General features: G+C 37.8%; 1 protein-coding gene and 1 long non-coding RNA gene across 6 annotated transcripts in view; one reads left to right on the top strand and one right to left on the bottom strand.

The window, feature by feature from the left end:
- LRFN2 (leucine rich repeat and fibronectin type III domain containing 2) overlaps positions 1–17,401 on the bottom strand; it is a 212,168-nt gene that overhangs the window by 714 nt on the left and 194,053 nt on the right. The gene's annotated exons all lie outside the window — the stretch shown is intronic.
- The window catches only part of LOC135297219 (uncharacterized), a 111,759-nt gene that overhangs the window by 70,614 nt on the left and 23,744 nt on the right, over positions 1–17,401 (top strand). For all 5 annotated transcript variants that reach the window (XR_010359263.1, XR_010359261.1, XR_010359262.1 and 2 more), the window contains one exon: positions 11,185–11,291. This is a non-coding gene — a long non-coding RNA (uncharacterized LOC135297219). The remainder of the gene's footprint in view (positions 1–11,184; positions 11,292–17,401) is intronic.

The following is a 17,401-nucleotide window of genomic DNA, read 5'->3' as shown; positions in this document are numbered from 1 at the left end:
ATCTTCTGCTATGAGAATCACTATCTGCTGGCATTTTTCCATGACATTCCCTAATAGGAAGCTTTCCTCATGTTATTTTCTGTGCCTTTTAAATATAAAACCTGGGATGTGGAAATTCAGTTTGCAATAGGTGTATGCTGGGGAGGTCTAAGACAGTCATAGCTAGCATCTGAAATAAAAAGAATCTGAAGGAGAAAACCAGGCAAAAAATGGAAATGAAAAATTCTAAACTTACTGTATTTAGCATCAGTTGTACTGCAGCTGCAATTATCCTCAAGAGTACATTAGAAATCTTGGGACGTTGAATTACAAATGTATAATTCAGGCCCATTCTTGTAAATGGGACTCACTGTAATATTTGAATATTAATATTCACAAATCTCATCACAGCTCCAGTTTATTGAAAATGGTTAGCTCTCTAGAAGAAAAACTAGATAATATTTCTATGTAAATATTTATTCCGAGATGTATATCCTTTATGTAGAAACAATCAGAAAAAGACAGCATTTAGTGAATTCAATAATAACAAAACCGGCAGAAGCAAAGGGTTTGTCTTTTCCAGTGAAATCAGAGTCCTGAGCGCAGGAACTTTACTTGGTATACATGTCCAATGTCCAGTGTTAATGGTTGTTAACAGCAAAGTGTACATAGATATCATCCTGTTCTTACTCAAAAAACCCCACTCATTCAACACAACATATGGAAAATATCCTGCAGTTCAGTGGTGCTGAGGTGCTTTGCCAAAAACTATACTAAATATGCATAATCAGGGTTTCAAAGACTCACTTCACTGAATAATCTTACGGTACCGGGAGAAAAACATGGACCCTTGCACTCATCTCCCTGGCAATGCAGGGTAATGATGTTCTTGAAGGAGATGACACAGTGGCTGTCAATTTGTCCTTAAGACCAGGCTTCAGCTGCCCCCTTACCTTGGTAAGGCCAGAGCCAATAAGAGTCAATCAGTTCCAGTGTTAGCCTCCACCAGACCTCTTGTAAATTACCTTTCAAACCAGCATAGAGAAATACGATCATCTATCATAATGTACCTTAGTTTGAATGGAGAAGACTTCAGAAAATTAATTTACTAAGGTACTGAAGATAGAACAGAGAAACTTTAAGTAGCAATAACTTTTAATTAATAGCACAAACTCATCTCAGTAACATGGAACATTTTCTGAGCACATTTCTTTGCCTGTTGATCTTCATCAAATCCCAAATGAGCCAGGTTATTCAGAATAGACATTTTTTGATAGAAAGCCCCTGTCTTATTTATACATTTCATAACTCAAGGCGACGTTGGATGAGGCTTTGAGCAACCTGGGCTAGTGGAAGGTGTCCCTGCCCATGGCAGGGCTGTTGGAACTAGATGTTAAGAAGACCTTGGGAGATTTTGTTGTGATCTTATTCTTCTGATAACCATTATGACAGACAAATACAAAACTCCTTTACTTGCTTGTATTGTGTACTCTCCCATTTTTTCTTAGGCTTTTACCTATCCTACACAATAAACCCTTCTTTTGAAGGCTGATTTTTTTATTACAAAGGGCTGTACAAAATGAATTATAAATTATCTAAAACATTTTCCAAGTAACTGCAAAGCACCTCTGTCACGTACTCTAGTTGTAAGATGAGAATGCCAAAGATCTTAAATTCAAAATCACTTGAAATCTGTATCCTTTGTCTGCAGTAGTTTCAGCTCTTTGGCTCTAATTATACAGCCTTTTACTTTAAAGATACTTCATTGTTTTATGTGTGTATGCCACTTTGTGTTGTGTTAAAGAGAAGAAAGCCAAGTTACACAGAAAATCTACAGTGATTAGTTTTGAACATGAGACACATGTTCAAAAACAAAGTGCACACAGCTGTAATCACAGCATGTATTATTTTATTGTTTCACTTCCATGGGCAGCCGCCTCAGTAACCTGAAATTCATGCCCCATTACTCCCATTTAGTAGGATAGTATGGTGGTTCTGATGCATCTTTTTCTCAGAATGGACACAGAAAACCAATAAAGCAAATGAGTCCTTTACATGCTTAAGAGAATTCCAGATGAATAAAACAAAGAGCAGTCTCTGTACGTCATTCTCTGTACTTCATTAAAGTTAACAAACGTGTTTCTCTGTGGGGGAAAAAATAGAGAGAGACTAGAGAAAGAGTCAAGCAGAGGAAAAGAGAAAAATGTTGCCACAGAATCTTAACACACTAACATATGCAGGGAAAAGTCACCTTGCTTTAGCCTCTCTAGCTTTCTTTTCCCCTTTCTTGCTCTAAAATTAGACACATTCATTTCAAAGGAGCCATCTGGGCAATCCTAAGGAAAGCAAGAGAGACCAGACCTGACATTCTCTGAAACTCAGTCAACCAGAGGAAAAGTATTTTCTTTCTCCTTCTCTTTCTGATTTGAGGAATAAAGCAAAGAGAGTCAAGAGAAACTCCTATTGTGAAGCATAATAGGGAATGTCATTGCAGGTTTTCCTGAGATGATTCAAGGAGCTTTTCCTACCAGCATGCATCTGTGTTTGCTTTATAACAGAGAGTAGCAGCCAGTAGGTTGAATGCTTAACATAAGTCTGTGATTCAGCAAGCGACCTCCATTCAGAAAAAATACAGAAGCTTAAACTCTGCTATGTTTACAGTTTCTCTGCTAGGTGTACTTTCGCCTCTAGTACTGCGAGCAGTTTTGGGCATGACAATATAAGAAAGCTTTTAGAAAGCATCCAAACAAGGGCCACAAAGGTGTTGAAGGGTCTCTTGAGGGGAAGCCATATGAGTTGCTGCTGAGGTCACTTGGTCTGTTCACCCTGGAGAAAGGGAGACTGAGTGGAGACCTCATTGCAGTCAATAACTTCCTCATGGGTTTGCATGTATTTATATTTTTCTGAATTTCTCCTTTTTTTTTTTTTCCTTTCAGTTGTTCATATTAAGAAGAAAATATTTTTATTTGAATCTTTTACATTTTAAAATATTTCCTATAAATTTTTCTACAAATATTTCAAGAAGTTCCCTTCCAGCATCAATAATCATCATTATCCACGAATCCCAGATCCTTAATTCTGCCCCTTCCCTCCTCCCCTTTACTTTGAGTATCATTCCTCATGCTATGTCTAACCAATGTAATTTTAACTGTACTCATCATCTCTTTCTGATCTGCTTGTGCTGGCTCCTCCATTTCTTTCTCCACTGGAGCAGCAGCTGGGCATAGAGACTGTCAGTGACTTTGATTTTTTTATTGTGCCAATGTACACTATTTCCTGCTTATCCAAGATAAATTTAATCTGCCACATGCTGCCTAAAGCTCCAATGACTTTAAGTACATCTGGAGAATTTCACGATCCTCTGCAGACTGTTATTAGCTGAAATAACGTCACCTTTATCAGTTCTCAATAACTTGCTGTCTACTTCTTTTACGGGCTTAGTTACACATTAAAAAACTCTGGCACCAATATTGACCTCTGGACACTTAGGTATTGATCTTTTTGCCAGCTCAGAAATATTCATTTTGTAGGTTCTTAAACTTTATCATACTACCAGATTTCCAATATTGCATAGCCTTCTGATACTAACGGTATTTTTATTTTAAATCTATACCATTATTTCTATTAGGAATATTCATTCTAATTGTCTGAAAATCCTGGGCCAGTGCTATTTGTATGTAGTTTTTACCTAGTTAAAGAAAAAAAGCCAGTAAAATGCATCGTATAGGACAAAACACTGTCTTTATTAGACAGTATAATCCTGCTTTATTTAGCAGGATTAGCTGGTTTTTTTTCCTTATTTCTTAGCAGTTTGATTGTAAGATCAATAAGTATTTTAAGAAGGAAATAAAATGAAAGCCATTCCAATTCACTGATGTGGAAACTGCTACATGCTGCACCTAAAATTGCAGAGCTAGTTGTAGAGCTCAAGCCTTCCAAATTCTCATTGTGACTCCACTGAGGTGTGCTGCCTCTCGCGCTGGCACATCACTGCACTCCCACTTACAGAACCTTGGCTGCTGGGAGGTGTAATTTCTCATGAATGCCTCTGATCACTGTGTGGTAGTGAGTACCCAAAGGTTGTATAAAGAAATGGAGGGATGCACCCAAAGAAAAAATAATTGGTGTGTTAGCTTGGAAAGCACTCAGCTCCTGATCAAAGTGGTTTGCTTTTTTTTTTCCTTAGGGTAAAAAAAAATAAGAATCAAAATGAAGTAATTTTATTTAACTCTGGGTAATAATTTGATTTGGTATAACTGGGAAAGAAAGTGAAGTTAGCTGGACAGGTAGAATGGATTTGTAAATGAATTAATAACCTTTGGAGCCAAAACTGTGATGCACATAAAATGAACGCTTCCATTTTCTTTTATTTCAAAGTATTTCTCTTTATGGACTATTTTGCAGAGAAAACCTGCATTCAAGAAAATCTGCATTTCTTTAAACAAAAAAAGTGTGCAGAAAATGAGTGAAAGAAAGGAAAGGGTTCAAAGGAATGAAACATATTCAGCTATAAAAGAGCAACATACATAAGAATTTTTTTGATACATCAGATACCCCAGGGCCATTTAGTATCCCACACTCATATGACCCTGGCTAGAACAGAAGTGATTGATACTAACTATAGGCAAACTACATACATTTAGGAAGTACTGATTTCAGGAGAGGGATATGATTGATTTCTGTTCAAGGATCAATGTTTTTTCCTCAACAATGTGTGAGCATATCCTTCATTTTCTTCTTAGGTGCAAATTGTGTTCCAAACGCCTAATTAATTCTGTAGGATGTTTTTGGTTTGTTTTCTTTTTTTCACCCCCTCCTGCCAGCTGACACTGCACGTTGAGAAGCTGGATAGCTTTCCAAAGATGAGGGTGATGCTCATTGTTTTGGAAACCGGCCAGGATCCGTGGTGGCTAACAGAGACACAGGATCATTCTATTGGCTTTTAAAACCTTATTTTAGAGACAGGAATCACAAGACTTCCTGTTTTTCTCGCTTTTTGTATTTTCATGCAACATGAGTCACTGCCAGCTCTACCAGCTGAACCAGAGTGCAAAATGCCCTCTGAACTTGCTGAAGAAAAAGATACTTGTTTTCCCTTGCAAACAGCATGGGAGATGTATGAGACCAGCGAAAATATGGTAGCATAAACTTGCTATCATACTGCACTGTTGTGGTCTAGCAAATATGGGTAATTATATCTGCAAAGTTACAGCAGTGTGGGCGCCAAGGTGTGCCAACAGAGCATAAGAGTGCTGGGGAGTTAAAGGCTGTGTAACACCTTGGGCTGACTTACATTTGTGACTGTAGGACAGTAAATACAAGTATGTTATTGTGTACTATTGTAAATCTACCCTCACAGGACTCTTGAGCAAACACACTCAAGTGTGTTTGGGTTTCTCTTTACGTAGACATCAATAGACAGATGTTCACTTGTGAGCTGAGTATGTGGTTAGTCTGACCCATTTTAGTGAAATAGTTCAGGAGGGAATTAATAACAAGGGTACCAGACTTCTTCTTGCAAGAAGACTGTATCCACATAGCTCATGCATAAACATCTGTGTGGGCAGCATCTGCATTTACTTGGATGATTCTCACCTGAGCTCTCTCTTTAAAGATGCTGCTTTGTATAAAAGTGAAGGTACTTTTTATATAAACATACTTTGTAATCTTGATTTCTTTATCTGAATTCTCAACATAGACAGACAAAGGTACCAGGAGAAACTCAGGCCAGAAGCAGTGCTCTCAGAGCTTATCTTCTGTAGGATTAATTGACAATAGTTCTGTCACTCCCTTAAATGTAAAGCCTAATCTGTGTTAAATCTCCATATTGTCTGCTGAGCCTTTGACAAAAGGATGTCATGAAAATTTGAAAAGGAATTTTCCTTTTGTCTGTTCCTGCAGTATCTACAAGCTTTTCCTTCTCTTCTGCCTCTTTTCTTCTGCAAATACGCACAAAGCCTAAGTTGTTTTTCCTAGAGCCACGTGTTTCATTTTAGTGTGTCTGTGCTACATGCTAAATTGAAAATCTTTGCTGGTGTTCCTATGCTTGTGGGAAGGACGCTCCAGATGCATTTCACTGCTGTGGATCTGTAGTTGAAGCTTACTGGGGTTCTCTGCAGACACTTGCAATTAAAGACCAGACATGAGGGACCCAGATTTCACAAACAAGGGGAGACTGCCTGGGTTCTGCAGGGCTCTTCAGGAGAAAAACCTTGTCTCCCAAAATGAAAGTGGATAAGGTGGGCAGGGTGTTCAAATGAACTAATGAAATAATTAAGGCCCCTTGGGGGTAGTAGGACACCACCTGTAAGTGGATTAAGCACAATGTGCAATTCAGTAGAGATGCAGTTCTGATGATGCAGCCCAAGAATGTGGGTACACAGGATACCATGCCTTCTGAGATGCCAAAAGAGTAAAATTGCTTGTGTGTAAGTTACCCTGATCAGTGACTGACTCCTTGTTGCTCCTGAATTCTTCAACTTTCGGCTTTGAAATTTAGCAAAGAGCCTTTGTAATATATTTGTTTCCTGCTCAACATATATGTGTGGTAGAGAATGTAAGTATGTAACAAACATCTAAGTGGTTTTATAAGTTATAGGATTCTGTAGTGGAATTAGAAAACCTTATTAATGGTGTATTTGGGGAAACACATAGACCTGGGAAGTACTCTAGGTATCTCTTGGCACCTAAGACCAGAAGGGAATTATTAATAGAATTTTATATTTTAATAATGCTATCTTTGCTTAGTCTTCTGTGCTACTCGCATTTTTCTTCAGCTAGTTTTGAAACCTTTTCTCCAGATAAAGAGGAAAAAATTGTACAAAATATATACAAAAATAATTGATAGATAAATGGGAAAGGTAATTTGTGTTCTAGGGCTTTCCTGTTGTCACATTACCTGTCACAACTTTAAGTTCAAGGCTCTGATCTGCTTTTATTTCATTGCTAGAGTAAAGCGTGCATCTTTCCCAGCTGAACTTATGCATGAACTTATGAACTTATAATGTCCATTATGCCTTTTGTGCAGTGTGAAGATCAGTTCCTGAATGGGCAATGAAGAGCTGAAAAACTGTGGTGTGGGAACGACAGAGGGCAGGCAGTGTCATAGATCTTGTTGGTGTCCTCCAGTTTCAGGAGAGGAAAACTTTGCCAAGTCATGTGAATTACTAAATCAAACATGCTGGCTGTTGTATTTCTTATCTCTCCTGTGAATTTGAGAGACAAGTGCATTTTTACAGGCAAAGTGAAGGCATGAAAGAACTCAAAATTACACAATGGCCAAAATATTACATATCCATATAGCTTCTTTGGAGATCTGTGAGAAAAACACAGAGGAAGGAGGCTATCTCAGATGTCTAAAGCCCACTCATTTTTCCACTCATTGAATCATGTGACTGTGTAAGAAAGTGAAGTTTAGCCTGTTTCTAAAGCAATTAGATGTTAAGATTCTGGGTTGAAGCTGCCTATTAGATTAGATTTGTATAGTAATAATGTGATGGCATCAGTGTCTGGTTTTGAGTGTAGGATCAGAAGTGTGGCTAACTTGACATTGCCTAGGAGACCTGTTCCCCTGCAGCAGAGAGGATATGCACTAGCAAGGTGCTGTAGGGTGAATTAGTGTTAGAGACATGCCTAAAACTCCTGTGCAGCTATGATATTTTATGAAAAATCGTTTGCTAGGATTTTTCCCTCCTGGGAAGCTGAGAAGCCTCAGGAAAGAAATGTAAGCAATAACTATCTGCTGCTGTGGACTGCAACAGGTGCATCTTTCATTGGTCCATGTGGATTGTTTTCACTTTATGACCAATCACAGCCACCTGTGTCGAGGCTGTGAGCAGTCACAAGATTTTGTTATGCATTCTATTCTTGTTCTTTCTAGCCTTCTGATGATCTTTTCTCTCTATTCTTTTAGTATAGTTTTAATGTTGTATTTTAATATAATATATATCATAATATAATATACCAGCCTTCTGAAAACATGGAGTCAAGCCTCTCGTCTCCACACATGGGGCATCAGACACAACATCCTGCCTGCTCCTGGTCTGGCTTCCCATATTTTCATTTTGCTACATTTTCATTTTTCCTCCTACCTGAAAGAAAGTGGTGAGGGGAGGAAGGCAGCTGAAGATTGCTAAAAGGCAATTGCATGAAGCGCCGTTGTCAGTCTGGGATTCTGTTCTAGGCAAAGGCACATCTCAATTTTATCTCTAACCTTCCCTGCAGATACTTTCTGTTTTACCTGAAAACCACCTGAGAGTGTTTCTTGCTCTCAATCTAAATAATGTGTGCATCCACCAAGAGACCAGTAGTTGGAGAAAGACATTCCAGTGCTCCCACATTATTAAGAAAAATGTCACCACAAACCACCTAACACATTCCTTGAATTACAAAAGCTAAATGTACACACCATCTATTATGAATCAACCATTTCCTGTGTAAATGCTAGGAAATCCAAGAGAGATTAGCCTGAGTAATGGAGTTAAAAATCAAGCTAATTTCTTTTTGAGGTTATTGACAAGTCAAAAGTCTCCTTCACAGTTTTGTTAGGCAGAGGTCTGGAGAAAGTGTGTGTGTTAGGCTCAGAGGTAATCAATGTAAATTTGTTTTTACCAACAAAGCTGGTTCTGCTGAGCAAAATTAGTTATATTCCCAGTTGTGTGGCTGAATCTGAGTCCAGTGCAGCCAAAGGTCTGCAACAAAATGGTTTGGATCTGTGGAAGTATAAAATGAGAAAGAGTAAAGAGGGCTGCAAACAGTTCTGGAGCTGAATTAGGATACACTAAATATAGAAGAAAAAGCAGGATACACTTGTGCTTCTTTACTGTGTCTGATATGTGCCTGGCAACCTAGGAAATTATGATCAGACCTATGAGAAACCTCATTTTGGAGTTTTTAATTTAAAGCAAAATGTTAATGTCTCTAGAGCTGCTTTTCTTCAGCTACCCATTCTGTCCTTTCTTACATTTGCCCTCCCTTCAGCCTCTATTGCCCCTTCCTGTTTTCAGCCACTCTTTAAAACATCTTCATGCTCTTTCCAGCCACTGCATGCTTCCCATGAGCAGTCAGTCCCACTTGTCCCCATCTCTTCTCTCTGCTTTCCCAGCTGTCTTGTTCCTGTCCCTTTCCTTCATGGCAGCTGAGATTGGAGAGTAAAATCATGGAACCCTCCATCCCACAGAACCTCCTTGTAGCTTTTCTGTTGACTTTGGTAATTGTAAGTGGAAATAATTTGATGAGATGTGAGATACAGAATGAGAGAACCTGTGGTTTTTCATCCTTCTTGCCTGCTAAAATGTCCCTTATATAACTTCAGCTTCACACATAGCTAATAGAGTTTTCCACTTTAAATTTTGAATTCACTTGGAAAAGAAGTTTATTCATTAAATGAAAATTCTGAAGCAACATGCAGCCTTTTATTTCAAGTGAAAATATAGTATTAGTTATAGTTTTCACAGTTAAAAAGCTGAAAAATAAGTGTATGCAATGGGGAGTTAGCTGGGAGAGGACTCATCTGAGCAGTAGAAGATGTCTCTGGTAGATCTCTATTTGAGATCTCTCATACCATAGACAGTGGAGAGAGACAGTAATTTTAAGATCATTATTGATCTTAAAGTAGATATTTAAAATAGGTCAGAGGAGTCACACCTTAAATGTACCTGTTTCTTTCCATTAACTAAAAAGGAAACCTGGAGTGACTAGCTCTGAGGTTGACGCCTACAGTGTAGATGTCTAAACTTAGCAAAGTGAATCCCACTCTAACTGTCATCTGAAACACTCATCATAACATGTAATTTATTTTCCTTTTTTTAAAAAATAAAATTCCAAAGCAGAACAGCTTTTTGAGGTAAAATGAAAAAATATTTCAGCTTGAAACTTCCAACAAAAATATTGTGTTGAAATTTTATAATTGTCTCAAATGTTCGTGTTGAATTTTATAAAGTTCAATCTTGAGAAAAGTACATTTTATGAAGCTTTTTAAATGAAGAATGTCACCTGATTCTCCAGTCACAAAGTAGAATGTTTCACCCTACTTGTTCCTGAGCATTTGCATTAACACAGCTTCATTGGGTCCAATTTGTGTCAGAAGGGGCAATTTCATGACTAAGTCACAAGGACTTGGGCTAAGAACTGCCAATCAATTTCACATGTATTTGGTTCTGTTGTCAGGTGGCAATAACTTCTGGTCACTATTGAACTGGACTTAGTTTGCACCAGTGGCCTAGAAGACAAAATAAAATTTATTACCAGTTCTTTAATCCATTCAGTTCAGCAAAATAGCCTTGTATCAAAATACATCATTTATTTCCCTATACCTACCTGGCAGGAGGGTAACTATAACAAACCACCTTCAAGAGCAGTAGGATGTAGTAATGTGGAACAATTTAAGCATAATGGAGCTTAGAGCTTTCCAATACTGGGAGACAGCAGGTTTTGGAAGGTAAGATATAAATTCAGGAACAATTCTGTGCTATCTTCACCCAGCAATCACTGTCTGTGAACATCCTACCTGTTCATGTTTGCTGGCTCAAGTGGGATTTTCAGAGCACTTTGAAACCTACATTAAAACTGTCTTAGACTTTGAAAAGGCCTAAGGCAGCTTTCTTCTGCCTGCTGTGACTTTCTTTTCCATGTCATAACATTGCATGACTAATAGAAGGGTAATTTCTGAATTTCAACCTACATCCTTCATCTTGGCCTGTAGTAAACCTCAAAAGTGTATCCTGGTGTGAGGATCAACTCACAGGAGTTGTGAGCCTATGTGCTCCTTTTACATTTGTCCATTAACACCTTCACCATTTGTCTTTCCCATGTCAGACCGAATGAGCTGAAAGAAATCAATGTTTCTTTGTAAGTGCTGAATATTTTCTCCCCTTTTAGTAAAGTACTTCTCTAAAAAGTGCTTGTGTTGAACAACAGGGAAGTTGAGATTTGTCGCCACTAAGGTCAATAATGAATTCTCCATTGCATCAGTCATTCACTTTCTGTCACTTCACATACTACCAGCCTAGGTGGTTTTTCATTCATCTCTTTCATATGATTTTTCTGAACCATTTGTCTCTGACAAAATTTTGGCATGCAGTCCTTTATGAGCAAATGGCAATTCCAAACCATGTGTTGTTCTAGTAAATTCTGTTTTGTTAGAGGGGTTCAATCTCTCCAGTGAGCAACTGAAATAAGCATCTTAAACTCTCTTCCTGCCCACAGACAATAAAAATGCATTCAGCTCCTGTGGAACACCTATATGGATGAAACATGGCAAAAAGTGCAACACAGTCACCAGGCTGTTTTGTCCTGGGGAAGACCATTCAATGGTAAGTTCTGTACAAGGTGCAAGGCCTGACAACTGTATTTTAATTTCAGAGACTTCTGTATTACTTCATACTTTCTGTTCCTCCAGAAAAGCTAACACCAATAAATCAGGATTTTCTTTGATGGCTATTATTTTGTGTGCATAGTTAAGAGAAAATCTAATCTATTTCTTCATGCCTTTTGGATGCCCTATTGCAGTTGACTCAGTCAGGTTTTTCAATGCCCTAAGTTCAGACATTTTTCCAAAACTGAAAACACATACTTAAGGAGTCAAATCTTGTATTCATGTTTTCTTCTTTTGGACATTTGAGATGCAGCTTAAGATGGCCAGACTTGTACAGCATGAAAGGCTTCAGACCCAATTGACCAGAATTTTTCTGTGAGGAGGCAGCTCATTAATCTACTCACTGACACTCAGAAGATAAGCAATGCGCTTAACAATGTATAGAAGTATGAACAGCTTTTAGACCCTTTGAAAAACAGGTTCACTAGCCCATGATATTGTCTCATAGCTGCAAGAGGGCTCACAAAGCATCAAAATGTATTTTGAGTCCATCTCGCAGAAGCACAGTATCCAGATCAGAGCAGCTAACTGTTAATCTCTATGAGAAATAGCTTGTTCATAGGTAGCAAGTGACTGGGGATGGCTCTAGGAACTGATTTCAGGAAACTCTGCATAGTATCAGTATTTTCAACAGCACCTCATCCACCATACGCAAAAACCTCAGAAACCCACCCTCCAAAAGTAGCAGGACTTTCTAGCAAATAAGGCCCTTACATGAAATCATCATATTTCGGTTCCTCTTTCCAAAGGTGCTGAAGGTCACAGACATTTTAAAAGCTCCCTCCCTTGCTCATTTCCTGTTGTCAAAGTATTTCAGCCCTTGGGCTCTACTAGGTGAGTTGATCTTCAGAGATGAAGATAATAGATAATATTGCAGAAATGCTACTGATCTTACTCACAGTCACATTGGATTTTTCCTTTTTTTTTTTTTCTGTGAAAGGTTAGTTGTTCTACTTAGTTCCTTCTTGTATTTATTTCCTTAGTTTATTTACTTACTTCTGGCCCTGAGCTGTTATTGAAATTAGATTCATTCCAACAACATAATGTGTAGACTGTGTGCTGACTGTGTCAGATCAAGCTTTATAATATTTTATGTGTGCTGAAAGGGCACACACATTGCCAGTATAAGTATGTAACATTCTCTGGCCCAGCTCCTGCTCTGTATCACAAATCTCAGAAATGTGGTCATTACTTTGTCTTAGCTGCAAAATTACTTTTATTGTATTGCAGTTAAGGCATCCTGTTATTTGCAGTTGTTTTTTAAGAATTTTTCCACGTCCTTTCCCCTCCCTTTTCCCCTACATTTGTGGAAACATAATAATGCCATTTGATCCTGACAATGCTCTGTAGGTGAATTTTCAGCCAAGGTTCACAGTCTGTTTAACACCATACAATCTGTGAAAATGAAGATTTATACTTGCCCAACCATGTTTTATGACTTTTGCCAATGTCTGGGTTAATACATCATTCATGAACTTATGTACACTTGCTTCTATTGTGTCTGTAATTTGCAGCTTTTCATTATTTAATGTGAATTTGTAGCCTATACATAGATTGGTGGTACATTTCTTATGAAGATTTTTTGAATCACATATTACATGATTGATTATATAACATATTGCTGTAGTATTTCTAATGAAGTTTATACTTCATTATTGGTTGTTCCTTTGGATTTAAATAAAAATTGCCAGCTCCAAGCTGATTAGTCTCCCAATAAGAAACACTAACTCAAGTCTTTTTCATTTTGTTTCATGTGTTCATTACAAGAATGTAAGGAGCATGTGGGATTAAAATATTGCTACTTTTTATGTTCACAACTAATGCAAGTAGATGTGTTATAATGGGAAAAAAGAACTCAACAACCCTTAGGCAGCAGTCTATGAGAATGTTTTAAAAACCCTTTCCACACCCAAGATTTTCCATGGAGCAGATGGTATGGTATGGGATTGCTTATGGTATGGGAGGAATGCATTATTGGAAGTGGAGACATAAAGATCCTTTTGTCTGCACATGTCTGGTGAAATTCCCTCACACATAGAAGATAAGCCCAGAGGTGTTTCTCATGCACTGAACTTTAAGTGATGGAAAAGCGTGTACATACAGCTTACAGATGAATATCAATTTCATCTATAAAAAGAGGCATTGATGCAAAACTTCTCTTGAAAACAAATAATTTCAGCATGGTAAATCCTATATTGAGGATTCCTAGCATTGTGTTTTGGGTATGGCATCTTGTTTGAACAATTATTCTAGCTTATTGCTCTGTCCACTATATGCCTGGTTTTAATTGTATCTTTAAAAAGATTGATTCCCATAATAAAATGGAGTTGGAATACTGAGATACCTCTCAGTAATTTTTCCAAGCCAGCACTTTGTTTCTAAATTTGACCCAAAAGAGTTATAGCTTAATTATTATATAAATAATCCATTTCTCAACAGGGAAACTGTTTTTTTTTTTTAATTTTCTCATTTGACAAACAAAACAAAATAAACGAAAACCAGATACTATTGTTAAAATAGAAAGGGTGAAATTTCAAATCACAGGAGAAAGAGTTAGAAGAACTCTTGAGAGTATGTATCACCCATGTGCTTGCTTTGGTGATGTCAGCAGTAATTATCTGAGGCAAGTTTGTCCTTCTTCTTCTAAGCAATATCTCATGATGGGTATTCCATACCCAGTTTGGTGATTCATGAGCTCTACCACTAGAAGGGTATTTTAATGCCTTACCTGTATCCTGCCCATTGCATTTTAAATCCCTTTTTTCCCTGTCCTACTCTCATGAATGAGGAAGAGAGATGATACCCTCGGTATTTGGAGTATCCTTTTGAATATTTACAGGCTGTTTCCAAATTTCCTCTCATCATTCACTTACCTAGACAATCTTTCTGCTCAATCTTTCCTTGTATATTACTATTTCTAGACCTCTGCCAATTCCTGTTGCTTTGTCTGTCTCTCCAATACGGCTAAAAAGCTCTTAAGGGGTGTCCTATAAGAATTTTTGTCCTGAGAATTTCTTTAATGTCAATTTTAAAATTCATAAATGTGTGTGTTTCTTAATGACTGCAGCATAAGTCAGCTGCTACTAATAATATATCAAAGATCATATTTTTTCAGACTATTGTAGTAATAAATAAATAATGCCTATGTTTGTGGCACTATTGAATTCACAGGTCTTCAAAGAGTTTCCTGGATTATAGATTTATTGCCTGAAACAAAATCCAAATAACCAGAAGAAATTTTTTCACTGAGTTAATGCATAGGACTTTGATTATTATACAATTTTTGTAAGATTTAGAGTTGCATGACACTAGTAATGCAATGACAGTTTTTCAGTGGTTTGAAAAGAACCAGAACCTCTGTTAATTTTAGGAACATTTCTCCTGCTGTCTCACAGAATCCAACAGTAAAATATGCTTGTGTCAGTCTAAATAACCAGGACAATTTATGCATATTTTAGACATTTTCTGTCTATTCTGGTGCTGGATTAGCAGCAGAAATTTGTCCTTTTTACAAAGGAAAAGGAAATCAAGAAAAATATTTATGCTCGAAATCATAAAAGTTCTTTCCATTCTCTTCTTCATTTGAAATCTTCATCTCTAGTTCTCTGTTGCTGCATTTTATGGGGGTTTTTTTCCTTTTTGTCACCTTGACGGTGGCTTTTAACCAGTCCACGGTCATAGCCAGGAACTGAATATACAGATTATAATGACAAAGGTGTTTTAGGCTTCTTGTCATTATAATCTGTATACAGTTCTTTTAATGAGGCATACACAGTACCTGTGATTGTAATGGAAGGCTGCTGTCCTTTGACCTCTTTTTTCATGTGACTGTGAATTTCAATTTGTTGGCAATTCTGCTCCCCTTCCCCAGTATTTATGGGCCTTTTCTAGCTGTTAAAAGCAAGAAGGGATCATGAAAGTCAGCCAGTTAAATGTTTAGTGCCTTAGTAGAACAGTATCTGTATTGCATTCAGCAGAGCAGAACTTTTGGAGTGTACCATCTTACTTCATGTAGGACCCACTTGCCTAGGTTACAATATGAAGCTCATTGCCTGTTCCTCCTGCATCTGAGGAGGGTGTGACTTCCTGGGAGCATTGCTAATGGGATGTGTGGAGATCTAGCAAGTCATCAGCTGAACACAGTTCGGGTGGCATGCCCTGTTGTGTCCTTCTCCCTCCCAACAGCAGACTCTCTTGGCCAGCTCTGCTTTTTCCATAGTTCTGTGCTTTTCACACAGCCTGCTGCCACCCAAATTTTCCTCTTGTAAATAAAAATTAACAGTTTTGATCTAATCCATTCCGTTCATATTCCAGGTAGCTAAAATGTACTGGTTCCTAAAGCACAATGGTGAGGTAAAAAATGAAGTCATGCTTTGTTGTGACCTTGTCAGATTAAGCATCATAAACTCATTACAGATGCACAAGAGGTATTTCTGCACTCTATGACTGCTTTTGTGGGCAGGTTGCTTGCATCTAGGTGTTTTATCCTGGACTAGCTGATGTGTCAATAAGATATCGAGCCAGGCCTGCCATCTGTGTCTTTTCTTTGCTTCTGGCAGTATGGAGTAGTATGTCAAAGAATTATGGCTTCAATTCCACAGAATTATAACAAATTCTAACATGAAATTTAATGCATTGCTGCAGGAAATAAGAACTGCTATATGGCTCCCCATGAGGGTAATTCACTCCTTACCAGCTGTGGGGTAAGTGGAGATCCAATGATCCGAGTGGTGGAGACACAAGCCGTTACAACAGCGGTTACTTAACAAATGCAGCTCTCTTTTCTGATTCACAAATTTTCTGAGGGCACACCAGATTAAAAAAAAAAAAAAAGAAGAAAGTAATTTTGAATGTTCTTATTTAATAGATTTTACCGTATGAATGCCAACACTGCACCGGGTAGAGTTGTTACCTTTATATGGAACTCTGGAGCACACTGGAAATCAAGATCAGAGCTATGAGTTCACTTTAAACACCTTTACTTCTTGTCTAGGGGATATTCTCTGCATTGGGTTGTGTCTCAGATCTATAAAAAGCTGTGTGCACCATCTCTCATGCTGACACCTGCACACTCGTCCTTCTCCAGTTTACACACTTTTGTTGGGACAGTGCATAAGCCCCTTCCTGTCACCCCACATAACCTCTGAGTTGGAGACAATATTGCTTAATTGTAAAAATTGTAAAAAAAATCTTGTTCTACAGAATTTCATTAAAAAGGAGGTCTTCTCAGCTCTCCATGGCTCCTTTATTATATGTAGTGGAGTTAAAATGTTCATACTTTTGAAAAACCTTCCCATTAGCAATTATTTTAATCTCCTGCCAGAAGGACTGCAAGAGCTTTTCTCCACTTAGGCTCGTGCTTAATCTGCTGCTGTTTTTTACTCACATTAGAGCTGACCCAAGGCTCCTGTATTAAAATCACTTCCAGAAAACTTACACATATATCAGCTTGGCATGTCATTGGATGAAGAATTGTGTGCCTTTATTTTTTATTTCTTTTTACCACCTCTATTTAATGTGATCCATATATTTTGCACAGATCTTATGTATATGATTTGCTAGGATGCTATTATAGCTTTGTATCCTTACCTGTGGCATATGAAAGGGAGGAATTGGAGTAGAAAAGGGAGGAGGCAGGCAAGGCATGAGTGAGTAGGTGGGGAAAAAAGGATTACAGGATGGAAAATTATATCTGCTTCCAAGAATTAGAACTACATTTTTGCATCTTGGAGTCACTCTCTCCCTAAGACTGTGAGTCAAAAAGTGTTTCCTCCCACTTCATTTAGAGAAAGTAGAAAAACAAGGAGCATAGCTTCACATCTACAGGAAATAAAGCTGAGTGCTTGGCTAGTACATTGGCACTAAGGTTGTTTTATGTGTGTGATGAACTCTAGAATGAACATCATGTAGCTGATAGCTTGACTCAATTTCCCTAAAGTCCTAATCCGAGTGTCCCCTTCTTCTTACTTCCCAGAAGTAAATAGGAATATTCTTACCGAGCTGGACTGTTAATCACTGTGCAGCATCTTAACTTTTTTTTCCCTAGTG

The sequence above is a fragment of the Passer domesticus genome, chromosome 3 (assembly GCF_036417665.1).
Source record: "Passer domesticus isolate bPasDom1 chromosome 3, bPasDom1.hap1, whole genome shotgun sequence".
NCBI classification, from domain to species: domain Eukaryota; kingdom Metazoa; phylum Chordata; class Aves; order Passeriformes; family Passeridae; genus Passer; species Passer domesticus.
The sequence above is the reverse complement of the archived record's forward strand: the minus strand, read 5'-3'. Positions and strand labels throughout refer to the sequence as shown.